At 37.6% G+C, this 16,438-nt stretch overlaps 1 protein-coding gene and 1 pseudogene across 2 annotated transcripts in view; one reads left to right on the forward strand and one right to left on the reverse strand.

Annotated features, from left to right (window-relative positions):
- The window catches only part of LOC126353954 (uncharacterized), a 179,437-nt gene that overhangs the window by 21,908 nt on the left and 141,091 nt on the right, over window positions 1-16,438 (reverse strand). The gene's annotated exons all lie outside the window — the stretch shown is intronic.
- Window positions 10,497-10,613, forward strand: LOC126357341 (5S ribosomal RNA; annotated as a pseudogene).

Here is a 16,438-nt window from a genome sequence, read left to right on the forward strand (position 1 = left end):
GAGTGACAACACTGGTTATTCTCTGCCATACTTACGGGGCGTATTTGTGTAGATGTAGAAAGAGTGACAAAGTTCCATGGTCCTGTATCACAATACCATCTTTTCCAGATCTCCTGGATGACAGCATAGTATTTATGATGTAAACATGGCTAAGCTTGGAGACATTGGCCTACAGCTCTGTTCAAACCACAATTCTGCATGTTTTACACACACACACACACACACACACACACACACACACACACACACACACACACACACACACACACACACAAAGGAGGAGGCTGCACACACACACACACACAAAGGAGGAGGCTGGGGCGGGGAGGGGGAAGGATAGTAGGGTAGGGGTGGCGGAGGGGGAAGTGCTGCTGAGGAGCATGAATGGACAAGGTGGAGAGAGGGTAAGGCCACTAGGTGCAGTCAGGTAGTTTGATTGCGACCATGGGAGAGTTGGGGAGAGGGCAGGAGTAGCAGAAAAGAAGGAAAGTAAAAGACTGGGTGCAATGGTGGAATGAGGGCTGTGTAGTGCTGGAATTGGAACAGGGAAGGGGCTGGATGGGTGAGGACATTGAGTAACATAGGCCAGGAGGGTTATGGGAACGTAGGATATATTGCAAGGAAAGTTCCCACCTGTGCAGTTTAAGAAAGCTGGTGTTGGTGGGAAGGATCCATAAGGCACAGGCTGTGAAGCAGTCATTGAAATGAAGAATGTCATGTTTGGCAGAATGCTCAGCAAAGAGGGTGGTTCACTTGTTTCTTGGCCACAGTTACTCGGTGTCCATTCATGCAGCCAGACATCTTGTTGGTTGTCATGCCCACATAGAATACAGCACAGTGGTTGCAGTTTAGCTTGTAGACCACATGACTGGTTTCACAGGTAACTCTACATTTGATGGAGTATGGGATCTTAAGCACTGGACTAGAGTAGGTGATGGTGGGAGGATGTATGGGACAGGTCTTGCATCTACATCTATTACAGGGGTATGAGCCATGAGGTAAGGGGTTGGGAGCAGGTGTTATGTAGGGGTGGATGAGTATATTGTGTAGGTTTGGTGTACAGTGGAATACCACTGTGGGAGGGGTGGGAAGTATAGTGGGCAGAACATTTCTCATTTCAGGGCATGACGAGAGGTAGTCGAAACCCTCCCAGAGAATGTAATGCACTTGTTCCTGTCCACAGTCGTACAACTCAGCAGCACTTCCCCCTCCACCTCCCCTACCCTTCTATCCCTACCCATCCCCACCCCAGCCTCCTCCTTACCCCTGCCCAATCACCACTCCCATCATGCGCTGGTGTGGCTGTTTTCAGTGTGGCTTCAGTTGCATGAGACTGCAGTCATGTGTGTTTGAGTTGCATATCTGTGTGTGTGTGTGTGTGTGTGTGTGTGTGTGCGTGTGCGTGTGTGATCATTTTTTGTGTGACTATGGCCTTACTGGCCAAAAGCTTTATTTGTGACAGTCTTTTTGTTATGCCTATCTGCGACTCAGCATTTCCGCTATATGGTGAGTGACAACTTTCCTTTTCATATTATTGTTACATTCCATCCTGGGTTTTCCATTGTTTAATAACAAAACTGTTGTACCTACTGCTTGTCTGTTTATACACACTAACCTGCAAACCTACAAGACTAATTTTCATGGAATTATCACAGACTTGAACATATCTTGTAGCAACACATAGGTTTTAATTCATCAAAATCAAAGAAGGGGAAAAAAGATATCATAATTCAAAGTTTTATCTGAAATTGTCTGCTCATCTTAGTAGTTTGGATTTTTAATCATCACAGCACTGTACACCAAAAAGTTAATTGATGGTATTGTTAGTCTTACAATACACCAAAGAATCAAAAGATGGGGTTGTGATATATATATTTTCGTGTTAATGACACAATTAAGTGCCAAAATCTTATCTTTAAAAATACAGACTAATATTGAATTTCCATAGCTAGAATATAAGGATTTACTGCTTTTGCTTCATTTATTAAAAACTTAGCAATATTGCTTTGCTTCTTTTAGTAGACTTTATTTATATTATATGCTATGAAAAAAGAATTTATTAAGTTTGCTTTGTGATTTGAATGCCTACTCACTACTGATTGTGTTTAGTTTACAAATAAAAATGTCTATAAAAAGGTTTGAGTCTTTGTCTGTACACCAGAATGAGTAAAAGACTGAGGACTACATGGTTTTCTGAATCCAATGCAGATCATGAGGCAAGAATTGGTGCAAGTTGAGAACACTAACCTTTAACTCACTCTTTGCAAACTCCTTCTGAAAGAGAGGTGTGATGTTACTCTGATCAAAAGCATCATGCATTATCTCACTCCTCCATTCGCAGAGGCTTAAAGTTACTTCTCTTCCGAGTGACATCATAGAATCAGAAATTTTAATGGGAAGTGGCACAGGCAAGTGAGTTTTCATACATTGAATCCTGTTTATTCATTAACAATTTACTATTTTTTGTTAAATGTGCACAGTTCCTAGTGAGTTTATGTTATGGCATAACCTATATGTTGTGGGTCTGGACCCTAGTGTCAGTAGCCGTTTGTATGACCAGCTCTATGACTCTCTCTCTCTCTCAAATGCAAGTGAAGCAAACTAACTCTTCACACATGTCCCCAATCATACTGCTTCAGTCACTGTATACAAAGAAGCTTTATGAGTCAAAAATAAATACTAAGCATACAAAGTCTTGGGCACAGCTATATATGAATACGAAGATAACACAAGCTTTTTCAGATAATGTGAAAATAAGAATGTACAGTTTCTGAGTAATATATAAAGAACAAGAACCAATTAAGTTTCTATGGGTATAGCAAACTGATATGAGTGTTTGAGGACATCATAAGTTTATTCTTAATTAAACACTCAGCTACAGCAGAAATTAAATAAATATTGAGAAACAATTTTTCTCTCATAACTTGTAACACAGGAATGGGAAGAAGACAATGATTTAATGCCTCCTCAAAAATAATGAGGTCATTAGAGACAGACACAAGTGAAAACTGGGGAAGAATAAGGACTGAAACCAGCTGTCTTTTGAGAGAAATGATCCTGAAATTTGCTGTACACAATTGTGAAAATCAAGGAAAATTTAAAAATGCATGGTTGCACACGGATTTTATCACTGATCCTCCTGAATGCAACTCCCATGTCTTAACCACCACATCACATACTCAAAACAAAGATTCCAAGACTTACCAAGCGGGAATGCGCCAGCAGACAGGCACAATGAACAAAACACACAAACACACACACAGAATTACTAGCTTTCGCAACCGATGGTGGTTTCTTCAGGAAAGAGGGAAGGAGAGGGAAAGACGAAAGGATGTGGGTTTTAAGGGAGAGGGTAAGGAGTCATTCCAATCCCGGGAGCGGAAAGACTTCCCTTAGGGGGAAAAAAGGACAGGTGTACACTCGCACACACACACACACACACACACACACACACACACACACACACACACACATATCCATCCGCACATACACAGACACAAGCAGACATATTTGAAATATTGAAATATTTAATATATTTTTCCCATGTGGAAGTTTCTTTCTATTTTATTTACAACATCACATACTCAGTCAGCTGTAACAGAGTCCTGATGGGTGGATAATAATCCCCCAATGGTATTGGTGGTTAAACAACAACATACAATGGTAATGCTAAAAAGTATGTTTTCCATCATAGTTCAGTAGGTATGGAAAACCTTATAACCATAAATACATAAATTACCATAATAATTCCATAAATCTCATTAAAAGTTATTGTACATCAACAGCTATTATTAAGTGATGTACATGGTAATATTTTGTGTGTTCAGTATAATGATATCAATGGGGTCAGCATCTTTAGTTTACGGTTCAGTTGTGTGAGTATTGATCTGTTCATTTATTTTTCTGCTGCAGTGTCAGTCTGATGATTTTATAATTTTCTAGTCATATGTTGACATCCTTCCACACGAACCACAGACATTGCCAAGTTGGGGTAGCTTGTATGCCTCAGCAATGATAGCTGAAGCATAGGTGCAACAACAATAGAGGGGTATATGGGGGGAAGTAAGGCAAACATGTGATTCCTGAAGAGGGGCAGCAGCCTTTTCAGTAGCTGCAGTGGCAACAGTCTGGCTGATTGACTGATCTGGTCTTGTAACATAAGTCAACATCGCCTTGCTGTGCTGGTACTGTGAAAGGCAGAAAGCAAAGGAAAATCACAGTTTTACTTTTTCCAAGAGCATGCATCTCTACTGTTTGATTAGTTGATGACATCTTGCATAAAATATTTTGGACGTAAAATAATTTCCCATTCAGACCTCCATCCAAGGAACACTCAGGATGACATCTTTCATAAAAAATAACAAAAACAATACTAGAATTCTACCAATTGTAGTGTGGAATATTAGATCCTTTAATTTGGTAATTAGGTTAAAAAATCTGAAAAGGGAAGTGGATAAACTGAGGTTAAATATAGTGGGGATTGGTGAAGTTCAGTGGCAGGATGAACAGGACTTCTGCTCAGGTGAGTACATGGTCATAAATACAAAACCAAATAGTGGTGTTGCTGGAGTAAGTCTAACAATGAATAAGAAAATAGGAATTTGGGTAAATTACTATGAGAGCATGGTGAATGAATTATCATCCATAAGACAGAAACAACACACCCACCCATCACACTAGTAAAAGTTTATACAACAACTGGCTTCACAGATGATGAACTGATTGAAAGAATGTGAGCCCTATTATTGCCAATTTGTTTATAGAAGGTTTGGAGAACGTGCCTTAGAGTCAGCAGCTTGTTCTTTGGCCTTGTGTTAGAGAAAAATTGAATGACTTTTTAGAACACCTGAATTCAAACCATTTAAATATTTATTTCATAAGAGACATGCCATTTATAGGCAGCCTACTCACACTGCAGGCTGATAGTTGTCACCATCTGGCTCAACATGAAAGGGTACTTCATCCCTTGGTTCACAGTGTCCATATCATCAGTGTCCATATTTTGTGAATATATGATTGAAGTGTATTTTTTGACCACCATATATGATCATGGTCCTTTTACGTTCTGTGAAGGACAATCTTGGTTTGCCTAAGGCAGATGTCTAATGTATTTCTTGCAGTTGTGGCATGTCATATACTGGTTAGACTATCAGTACTGTGGAGAACTGGTGTACTGAGTATAAGCAGCATACATACTTACAACAGCCAAGCAAATTCACCATTGCAGAACATTATCTTAGCACCAGTCATCTTATGGAATATAACAATACAGAGATTTTGGCATACACTTCCAGCTATTGGGATACTGTTCTTAAAGAAGCTGTAGAAAATAAATTAGCAAGTAACTTTATCAATAGAGATGGTGGTTTTTGTATGGAACCATGCTCTCTTACTTGTCAAGAAATAGAGGAACAGAATTTATGCTGCCTCACCCATTGATTATTAATTTCACTATCAGTAACTTCTGATTTACATAGAGAGAGAGAGAGAGAAATAGGGGGAGAGAGAGTGAGAGAGAGAGAGAGAGAGAGAGAGAGAGAGAGAGAGAGAGAGAGAGTTATCTTTCCAGAGCTTCTCTGAAAACTGAGGTTTTAAATAATTTCCTTGCACAGCATTTTCTTGCTGCAAATTTTGCCTTAGTAACAGCTAGGTGTTCTCCTGTTGAAATATCAGTGATTGCCAGAAATATCACTTGGCTGCATTCCCATACATTATTTGAAGATTGAAAGAATGTATGATGAAATAAAACAAATTATTCAGGTATTTAAGGGACATGAAAATTTAATTGTGATAGGTGACTGCAATTCAGTAGTAGGAAGAGGAGGAGAAGGAAAAGTAGTTGGAGCAGGTGGGCATGGGGGGAAAGGCATAAAAGAGGAAGCCTCCTGGAAGAATTTTGCACAGAGCATCTTCACCAACACATGTTTTAAGAGTCATGAAATAAGGTTGTATGTATGGAAAAAAGGCCTTGAGACAATGGAGGTTTCAGGTTTAGAGATTTTGGTATCAGATTTTAAACCATAAGACTAAGACATTTCTGGAGCAGATGTGAACTCTGGCCAGAATCTATTGGTTATGAGCTGTAGATTAGTTCACTGCAGTTTGCTTTATTTTTTGTCCATTGATCATATTTTATGATGATTTTAGATATGTCACATTGCCAGTTTTGTATGGAATAAACAAATATATTAGAAATTTGTCATTGATAAAAAATAATGTTGACAGTAACCAGGTATAGGCACAGTATAGAAACACGAAAACTATTTTTAGTAATAACAAGTGCTTATAAATACCAAGAGCCTGTATTAATTTACCCAACAGTCTTTCAGACATACGGAAAGTCTACAAAGTTGAAAGTTCTCACCTTACTGCCAAAATTCTATACATTTATAAAAACTGGGGACCAATTGTTTAGATCATTTATGTTAGCCACACTGTAGATAATATTTACACAGTTACACATAGTGAAAATTCATATTTGTAGGAATACACAGGATCAGGAACACAAGTTCCCACTTTGTATGTTATCTTCTATATTTTCAGTACTACACTTTGTCTTTCTTTTCCCTATTTCAGAATATTTGTTTCCACAAGAAAAAGCAAATGTTTTATTCTAGTCCCTGCAAGTACTGCCTCACCAAATACCTACATCCAGAGATGAAACATTCAATCGGCTTTCTTTTGAAGGTGCTCATTTCCTTTGTGCTCTTTACACTAAGTAGCAGTCTGTTGTAGAATAAGCACCCAGCAAATGTTGGGCCCCTGTCTGTCTTTGCAATTTGTTGCCCCAGATATGGTAATTTTCTCTAGTTCTTGGTGCCAGTCATAAAAATCTCTATTTGGAGGCCCTGTAAAATTTGCTATTAAAAGAAATATTTTCTCATATATGTACAAACTTGCTGCAGTTAATATTTTAAATTCTTTGAATTAGTTTTTGCAGGATTCCTAAGGTGTTAGTTTTGCTATGCATCTGATGGCTTTCTTTTGAAGTTTTAAAATTCTCTCAATGTGTACTTATGTTGCTCCTCCCCTCACTAGAATACACATGGTAAGATAAGTCCATACCTAGTACATTTCTGTGTCCACCATATACACATATTGTTTCATTAAGAATGTATCTGTACCAATATTTGAACATATTTTATCAATGTGGCTTTCTTAGGAAAAAAATTTGTCCATCTCCATTCCCAGAAACCTACTACTATCCACTTGTTCTTAGTCTGCACCCACAGTGCTCATAACAAGAACCTCTGAGCTGCTGGTTCTCTTTGTTTCAAATTTTGTACACATTGGTTTCTTCCTGTTGATCAATAAATTGTTTTCTCTAACATATTAATCTGCCTTTTGCATGTTGTCAACAGCTGTCTTTTTCAAATCCTTTACTGAGTCACTATTTACCAGTTAAGCTGGCTTATACACATAGATAATAACTGTTTCATTTAGTGCAGTGGGCATATCTGTTACATACGGTACAAGATATAGAGCAGAGGTTATAGTATTGAACCGTGAGCTACTCCATTTTGCATCTGCAAGAAATCAGAGTAGACATTTTTCTCTGTATTGTCGGTTTTATGTTTTATTTCAACCCATTCTTGCCTGTTTTCAACAAATGTTTTTATAATATCCACAGCTTTTCCTCTTATGCCATAGCAGTCCAGTTTCTCTAGATGAATTCTGTAACTAGGGATAGGAAAATGTAGCTTATATTGTTATAAAAGTTCACATCTGTTTTTTGTTCTAAAATGATTAGATGCCAACACATCTGTTTTTTGTTCTAAAATGATTAGATGCCAACAATTTAAAGGCTTGCCATGCTACATGATTGAAAATAAACAAGCCTTAGTGCTTTGCAATTGACTGTTTTTTTTTAAAAAAAAAAAAAAAAAAAAAAAAAGGTCCTAGCACTTAAATCTATATTTTGTGTTAACAAATCTCTCTTCTTCAAATTTCTTTTCTTCCAATTGCCAGTCAATAGTTAATATCCTCTTTACTTTGGCCATCATCAGTTATTTTGCAATTACAATGTTCTTGGCCAATCTCAAAGTTTTTATTTCTTCTCCCTGAAATTTAATTCATACTCTGTTTTTTGACAGTCTAATAGCCATGGACCAGGGGAATCAGGTAACTGCAGAATCTCTTGACTTACAAAAAGCATATGACTCAGTACTACACAGAATATTGACAAAATTTCTACATCAACGTCTACACACATACTCTGGAAGCATACTCTTTACTAGTCATTTCCTTTCCTGTTCCACTTGCAGATAGAGCGAGGGAAAAATGGCTGTCTACATGCCCTCATATGAGCCCTAATTTCTTATATCTTATCTTTATGGTCATTATGCAAAATGTATAGTGGTGGCAATAGAATCATTCTGTAGCCAGTCAGAAATGCTGGTTCTCTAAATTTTCTCAATAATATTCCTTGAAACGAGTGTCTTCTTCCCTCCAGGGATTCCCATTTGAGTTCCTGAAGCATTTCTATAATACTTTTATACTATTCAAACCTACTGGTAAGAAATCTAGCATCCCACCTCTGAATTGCTTCAATGTCTTTCAAACCAAACTGGTGTGGCTCCCAAACACTCAAGCAATACTTAAGAATAGGTCACACTAGTGTCCTATACATCGTTTCCTCTACAGATGAACCATACTATCCTAAAATCCCCTCACTTAACCAAAGTCAATCATTTGCCTTCACTACTACAGTTCTTACATGCTTATTCCATTTCATATCTCTCTGCAGTGTTACCCCTAGATATTTAAATCATGTGACTGTGTCAAGCAACACAGTACTATCACTGTATTCAAACATTATTTGTTAGTTTTTCCTACTGAACTATATTAACTTACATTTTTCTGCATGTAGAGGTCTCTGTAATTCATCATACAAACTACAAATTTTGTCTAAGCCATTTTGTATTGTCCTACAGTCACTCAATGATGGCACCTGCCCATACACCATCAGCTAACAGCCACATATTTCTGCCCACCCTGTCCAACAGGTCATTTATATATACAGAAAACAACAACAGTCTTAGCACACTTGCCTGGGGCACTGCTGATGACACCCTTGTGTCTGACAAACTTTCACTGTTGAGGACAATGTACTGAGTTCTATTAGCTAAGAAGTCTTCAAGTCACTCACATATCTGGGGACTTGTTCTGTATGTTCATTAACAGTGTGTAGTGAGGCACTGTGTCAAATGCTTTTTGCAAATCTATGAATATGCTTGTTACCCTTCAACGATGGCTCACATAATACTGCGGGAGAGAAGAGCGAATTGAATTTCTCACAAGCAATGCTTTCTAGAACCATGCTGATTCATAGATAGAAGCTTTTCTGTCTCAAGGAAATTTGTTATACTCAGACTGAGAGTATGTTCAAGAATTCTGCAGCAAACTGATGTAAAGGCTATTGGTCCATAATTTTGCTCGTTCATTCTTTTACCATTTTTATGCAAAATACTGGAGTCCCCAGACTTCTTTCCAATCATTTGGAACTTTGTGCTGGGCAAAAGATTCATGATAAATACAAGCTAATTAAGAGGTCAATGCTGTAGAGTACACTTTATAAAATCAAATTGGGATTCCAACAATTTTAGTGACTAGATTGCTGATTTCTTGATAGTGATGATGCAGCATTTATCTTGCAAGAAGAATCAACTCCATTTATAAAGTTAATTCAAGCAAGAATTTATGTAGCTTTACACAAACCACTATCAGCTGTTCACATGCTCACAGAGTCGAAATTGTGTACTAAAATCGTCAGAGTTATGTTGATATCTATTATATATACCACCAAGCTCCCAAATGGGTAGGGTTGGGGGTAAAATGGTTGGTACTGAATGACATCTCAGATTCCCTGTGTGACCAGTGTGTTGTTTGGGTTGTATCAGAATGCATGTGGACAGGTATTCATGCACAAGCATGCACTGAGCAGAGAGTAGGGACAAAGAAGATGGATAGTGAGAGGGGGAGAATGGGATGGACAGAAAAAGAGGGGAGGGTGAGATGGACAGGTAGAAGAGGGAAGAGGAGGTGGACAGAGAGGAGAAGGGGAGATAGACAGAGAGAAGGTGATGAGGCAATGGACAGAAAGATGTGGAAGGAGGAGGTGGTGGAGGTGGACAGAGATGGAGGAGGAGGAGGATATGCATAGAGAGAGTGGGAGGAGGAAGAGGAGATGGGCAGTGAGAGCAGGAGAACAAGGAAATGCACAGAGAGAGGGGGGAGGGCAAGAAGAGATGGACAGACAGATGGGGAAGGATGAGGAGATGGACAGACAGATGGGGAAGGATGAGGAGATGGGCAGAAAGAGGGAGGGAAGAGGAGGAGATGGAGAAAGAGAGGGGGAGTTATCAAAATATTTAGATGTAAATGCTACCTGTAATGTTTTATTAAACATTCTTATCTTTGTCAGTACAAAGACAGCTTTCAAAATGTCCATGTAAAATTACATAAATGCTTTTTTGTAATTTTGTCTAAAAACAGCTTCCAACAGCCTTGCCGCAGTGGTAACACTGGTTCCCGTCAGATCACCAAAGTTAAGCGCTGTTGGGCTGGGTTTGCACTTGGATGGGTGACATCCAGTCTGCTGAGTGCTGTTGGCAAGTGGGGTGCACTCAGCCCTTGTGAGGCAAATTGAGGAGCTACTTGATTGAGAAGTAGCAGCTCCAGTCTCGGAAATACCATACAGCCAGGAGAACAGTATGCTGAGCACATGCCCCTCCAGATCCAAATCCAGTGATGCCTGTGGGCTGAGAATGAGATGGCAGCCAGTCGGTACCATTGGGCCTTCATGGCCTGTTCGAGAGGAGTTTAGTTTTTAGTTTAAGAGGGGCATAGAGCCAGAGATTCAGTACACAGCTCTCCTGAGCTTTGGCGACTTTTGTGACCTTGGAGCTGCTACTTCTCAATCAAGTAGCTCCTCAATTGGCATCACAAGGATGAGTCATCTCATTGCATAGCTATTTTTCTCCCAGTATACATATATAAAATAATCTATAAGTAATTCTCATAATTATCAGTGTCAAAAGATTAGTACCAGGCAGAATCTGTTGTTAGTATACAGGATGTTCATAAAAGAAAATTCCAGTTGGAGTGGTATATTATAACAGTTTAATTTAGACTATGTACCACAAATCATACATCAAATTGAAGGTAAACTAACCTCGTTTTTCTTATAAATGTTCAATGTGTGCACCTTTAGTTTTACAGCACACTTCCAACCTAAAATCCAATTATAATTTAATAATTTCCATAGCTAGCCAGCTAAATGTGTTATCATCAACTTCTGTTCCCATAGTACCAGCTGGTGTTATAGTGAAGATCACAACCATGAAGTCACAGTAGTGAATTAGGCAGATTCCAGGTCTATGAAATTTATACCCAATAGTAAATCAAGTAGCTCCTCAATTGGCATCACAAGGATGAGTCATCTCATTGCATAGCTATTTTTCTCCCAGTATACATATATAAAATAATCTATAAGTAATTCTCATAATTATCAGTGTCAAAAGATTAGTACCAGGCAGAATCTGTTGTTAGTATACAGGATGTTCATAAAAGAAAATTCCAGTTGGAGTGGTATATTATAACAGTTTAATTTAGACTATGTACCACAAATCATACATCAAATTGAAGGTAAACTAACCTCGTTTTTCTTATAAATGTTCAATGTGTGCACCTTTAGTTTTAAAGCACACTTCCAACCTAAAATCCAATTATAATTTAATAATTTCCATAGCTAGCCAGCTAAATGTGTTATCATCAACTTCTGTTCCCATAGTACCAGCTGGTGTTATAGTGAAGATCACAACCATGAAGTCACAGTAGTGAATTAGGCAGATTCCAGGTCTATGAAATTTATACCCAATAGTAAATGGCCACCATCTTTCAACAGTGTTCTAAGAAAGTGTGGATACAATCCTGACATATTTTCCAACAACACCATCACATGTCTGTACATAAAGTCAGTATACTCACCAGTTCCTAAGTCTCAACACAGATCAATTGTGTCAGATTTTTCCTGCAATACATCCACAGTCTGTTACATCTTGTCACAGATACTACTTAAAAAAACTGGAAGAAGTTTAAATCTCTCCTTGCTCCTTGATCAAGGGGTAATCCATATTAGTCCATACTCTGAGCAATATAACTAATACATAAGTGCTGTGAACAAATGTTCTAAGATGTCCATCCCTCACGTATGTTGAATTACACATGAGCAAGGGCTGCCCTTAAGATAGCATCAGACCTCAGTCACTACTATTCAACATTTGAACAAGACCCATTTGGCAAAGAAACATCATCTTGTGGATTGTATTTACTCAAATCAGTATCAGTTGCCAAGTAGGGGCAGTGGGTCAAGCTTATGGAAGAAACTGATTTCAGCAAAAACAGTCAAAAAGCCTGGAAACTTCTGAGATGCCTCCATAATGATATATGCAAACATAGACAGTCAATGATATTGCAAATCAACTATTAATAAAGAGTAAATTTGACAACCAAATTATAATAACATGTGTACTTTTGTTACCTACCTGTCTAGACCTTACTATTTGGAAGAACTGCAGAGGGCAGTTAGTAAGTGTAACACAGAAAAGGCTGCTGGCTTGGATGGCATTATGAATGAGCAAATAAAGTGTTTCAGACCCAAAACATTAAAATGAATTTTAGATCTTTTTAATAACTGCTTATGCTCTGGAAGGATCCCTAGACTCAGCAGTAAAGGTCAAGTCATTACTATCCTTATACCTGTCAGAAGCAACAAAGAACCTAAGAATTACCATCCAATATCTTCTTCTTAGCCACCTGTATAAAATCCTTGAGAAAATGATTCTGAGCCACTTGATGGAAGCAACTTGTCATGATGTTCCCTGCTTTCTTTCTTGCTTTGTTGTCCTCAGTGTTGATGTATTGGCTAAAGAAATAGGAGATAGAAGTGCAGTAGTGTCTATTGTAAATGAGTAGCTGACAGGTACAAGTTTCCATTTCCCAGTTGTTTACTTTCACTTTTCACAGCCCCCCCCCCCCCCCCGTCCCCCCGTCCCCATACAAACATTTAATATGGTCAGTGCACTATTGTTTAGCTTTTGATAAGCCTCATTAATAGTTTGCAGGCAAACATCCACATACTGTTACAATAGTTTACTCTTGAATATCTATGGCCACTAAAAACGTAACCACATAATTCACAGTTCTTTCAGAATAATGAAGTACATAAGGAACAGACACTGTCATTGTTTTAACACGCGGCCTGATTGTATTACACTTATTTCACAGTTACATTGATGCATTGTTGTTGTTCTAACCAACATAGGTTCCTCATCTGAAACTTGGCTGTGGACTGACTGTCTCAGGACCAAAAATTGGGCCCTTATATATCCTCACAATAATAGGTACTGAAACTTCACATTGTTTGATACTTAATTTACAGAAATTACAATTAAAACTCAACTCATTAAATTAATTGAATACATCAAAAACTTCTGTCTTTTTTAACAGTTTCTTCTACTTCAAGAGTTAGGCCAAATTATTTGTTAAAATCATCTACTTAACATATACAGCTATGCAAACAACACTTTTGACAAAACTGTTAATTACTTTGGAATTAATTAAGGGCTAACATGTTTTCGAGGTGAGCCAAATAGACACTTTAAGATTACTAATATTTCATTTTCCAAATGTTTATAATTAGTGCAGAATTTATATTTGTTTGTAGTTCAACAACAGAATTTAAGTTATGAAACAATTATTGATTTCACCCTATAACAAAAGATACTAAATAGGCATAATCAAAATACATTATAAAATCAATTACATACATAAAACTAAGCACAAAATTAGATCTGGTGTTATATTCCTTAAAACTGAGGGCCAACCTTTCCCTTTTATGAAAATGCAAATTATACTCATTTACGTTAATTAGTTAAAAGTGAAAAAACGAATTTAAAGCAGGTAGATGGCAAAACAAGAGGGGAAGTAAAAACATCCTAGCTTGCTTCATCACAAACTGACTCTGCACTCATATCTGAACATGTTGGTTTTATACCTAGTGAAAGCTGCACTTTGCAGATCCTCAGTCTTATCCAAATAATTCTATTTCAACCACCTGAACTGCCAGCTTCTTTAGCAACTGAAGATCCTTCATGCAGTTTTAAGGACAGCACAGTAGACAGGGACTAAAGAGAAATGGGCTTCCTCTGGGCAGTATCCTGGCCGCTATACTCTTTAATATACAGATGAAAGACAAACAACTTCCACTATACACCAAAATTTTCTCTAGGTGGATGATATCATGTTGGTCGCCCAGGGAGAGGATTTTGATGATGTTGAAATAAACCTGTCTAAAGCACTGGAAGAAATAGGTCAGTTCTAAATTGATAATAAGTTAAGATCTAATCTACCAAACTCAAGTCTGTGCTTTCCACTTATAAAGCAGACACACCAACCAACAACTACAGTGGGTTAAAAAAAAATTGTGATTTTGTAAAGTTCAATACAGAGCAAGTAAAGGGAAGCATAGTTGCCAACGTCTGCTAGGTGCATCAGCAGGTGACCACACTATAATGGCAGGCTCACTTGACTGCATGCTACAATCTTTCTCAAATGCTGTTAAAGAAACCAATCTAAACTCTCATTCTTGCACATCTTAAAGTTTAATTAGTCATATTCATGATGAAAGTCCTATCACTTCATTAATGGTCATAGTTGTTGTGATATTTTGTTAGTAGGTAACTACTGCTAGAAATTTTTAGTTTGCAGTGAAAAATAGATGTTGCTACGAATTTATGTTTGATGCATGTTAGATTACATGCTGCAGCATATTAAATGAATATAATATATTGAATCATTATTTAAATTGGGAGCCATATCACTGTCTGTTTCCAGCCTCAAGAAAATGAAATGTGTAGAAGTGCTCTATCATGCACTCATGCATCAGTGAGAAAAACTAGAATGAAATTACATAAATCTTCATATCTCAAAAATGCTCAGAGATACCAAAACAATATTTTGGCAAAAGATAGTGTACAAAGTGCTTTGTCATATGATTAATATATGACACTTCTGTACCTACTGTGATATTCAAGCAACTACAGTTTTTTTCCAATGAAATAGTGTAATTATTGAGAGTCATTCACAGCTGGTGAAGTGAGAACTGGTGTGGGTTTTTAGCAATATAAGTGAAGAAGTTCCACATTTATTTTTGTTCTGAGACTGGGCCATTTCATAAATTATTGACCTGACTTGCACTCAGCTGTTAGTTACATAATATTCTATTTCAGGATTCTGTCTCAATTTCAATTGTATTACAATGTTAGTGAGGTGAATTTTTATAAACTCAGCTACGTTTTGACAAAAGAAGCAGACTTTAACATGGCAGCAACAGAAGATATGTATTCCTCAAAACTCATTACAGTCATTCATGAATCAGTGTCTCCTCAGCTGTCTTCTTGGTATGGCTGACAATGCAAAACCAGTCAGTCATGTAAAATTTGCAGTGGCTTGTCAGAATTGCAATCTCAGTAAGCACAAACTTCTTGCTGTTTTTTGCCACATTACTTTTCAGTTGTCAGTAAGATTTAAATGAGCATGATATTGAGGAAGCCTGATTAAACTATGCCTTTTACCTTTAGCCTGTTCATCTACCTGGTAGTGTGAAGTTTTGGCATGTAGAGCAGTAAAGTTCCATTAACTTTGCATTGTACATGCTAGGTTCAACTTTATCCCATAGAACATTTCTTTGTATCTGTAGTAAAATATCTGCTTTCCTCAACTGCATTGTTGGAACTTTATGTACCACAACAGAGTGGTATGGCATTTCATCTATCACTATTGTCAAATTCTGAGGAACATTTTGCAGCAGAACATTATCAGTCCAGCTGATGATTGTGTTCTTGGACGACAAATTTATTGCAGATCATGTATTCAGGTGTTCTGCACTGTTGTTATTAATGCAATGCCAACATGAAACATTTGCTCACAATACCTGACAACAACAGAACATTTTAATGCCAGGAAATGTGACTTTACAATGAGAGCTGATGAACATTGATACATTTAATGCATGACATCATGTGGTACTGTTTATTCATAGTATGGCAACAGGGGCACTTTACCAGCAGAATCATTGGTGGTCAGGTAGGGAAAGCTTGCTCACTATTGGTGTTGCATCACCCTCTGGTCAGTCAAATTTCAAATGTTGTGACTAATTTTAAATGCCCTATAACTGTTTCATGGAATGGTGCACAACTCAAACATTCTTTTTCCCCAAAATACCTTGACTTTAGAATGCACCTAAACCCTTAAAATGCATTGCCATAACTACAAAATGAAATTATCTGCAAGGAATAAACTAAGAGGATCTAATAGGGGTGCACAACCAGCCATTATCCAGACTACTATATTGGCATTTCGCTATTCTTCAGGAGAA

Source organism: Schistocerca gregaria, chromosome 3 (genome assembly GCF_023897955.1).
Source record: "Schistocerca gregaria isolate iqSchGreg1 chromosome 3, iqSchGreg1.2, whole genome shotgun sequence".
NCBI classification, from domain to species: Eukaryota; Metazoa; Arthropoda; class Insecta; order Orthoptera; family Acrididae; genus Schistocerca; species Schistocerca gregaria.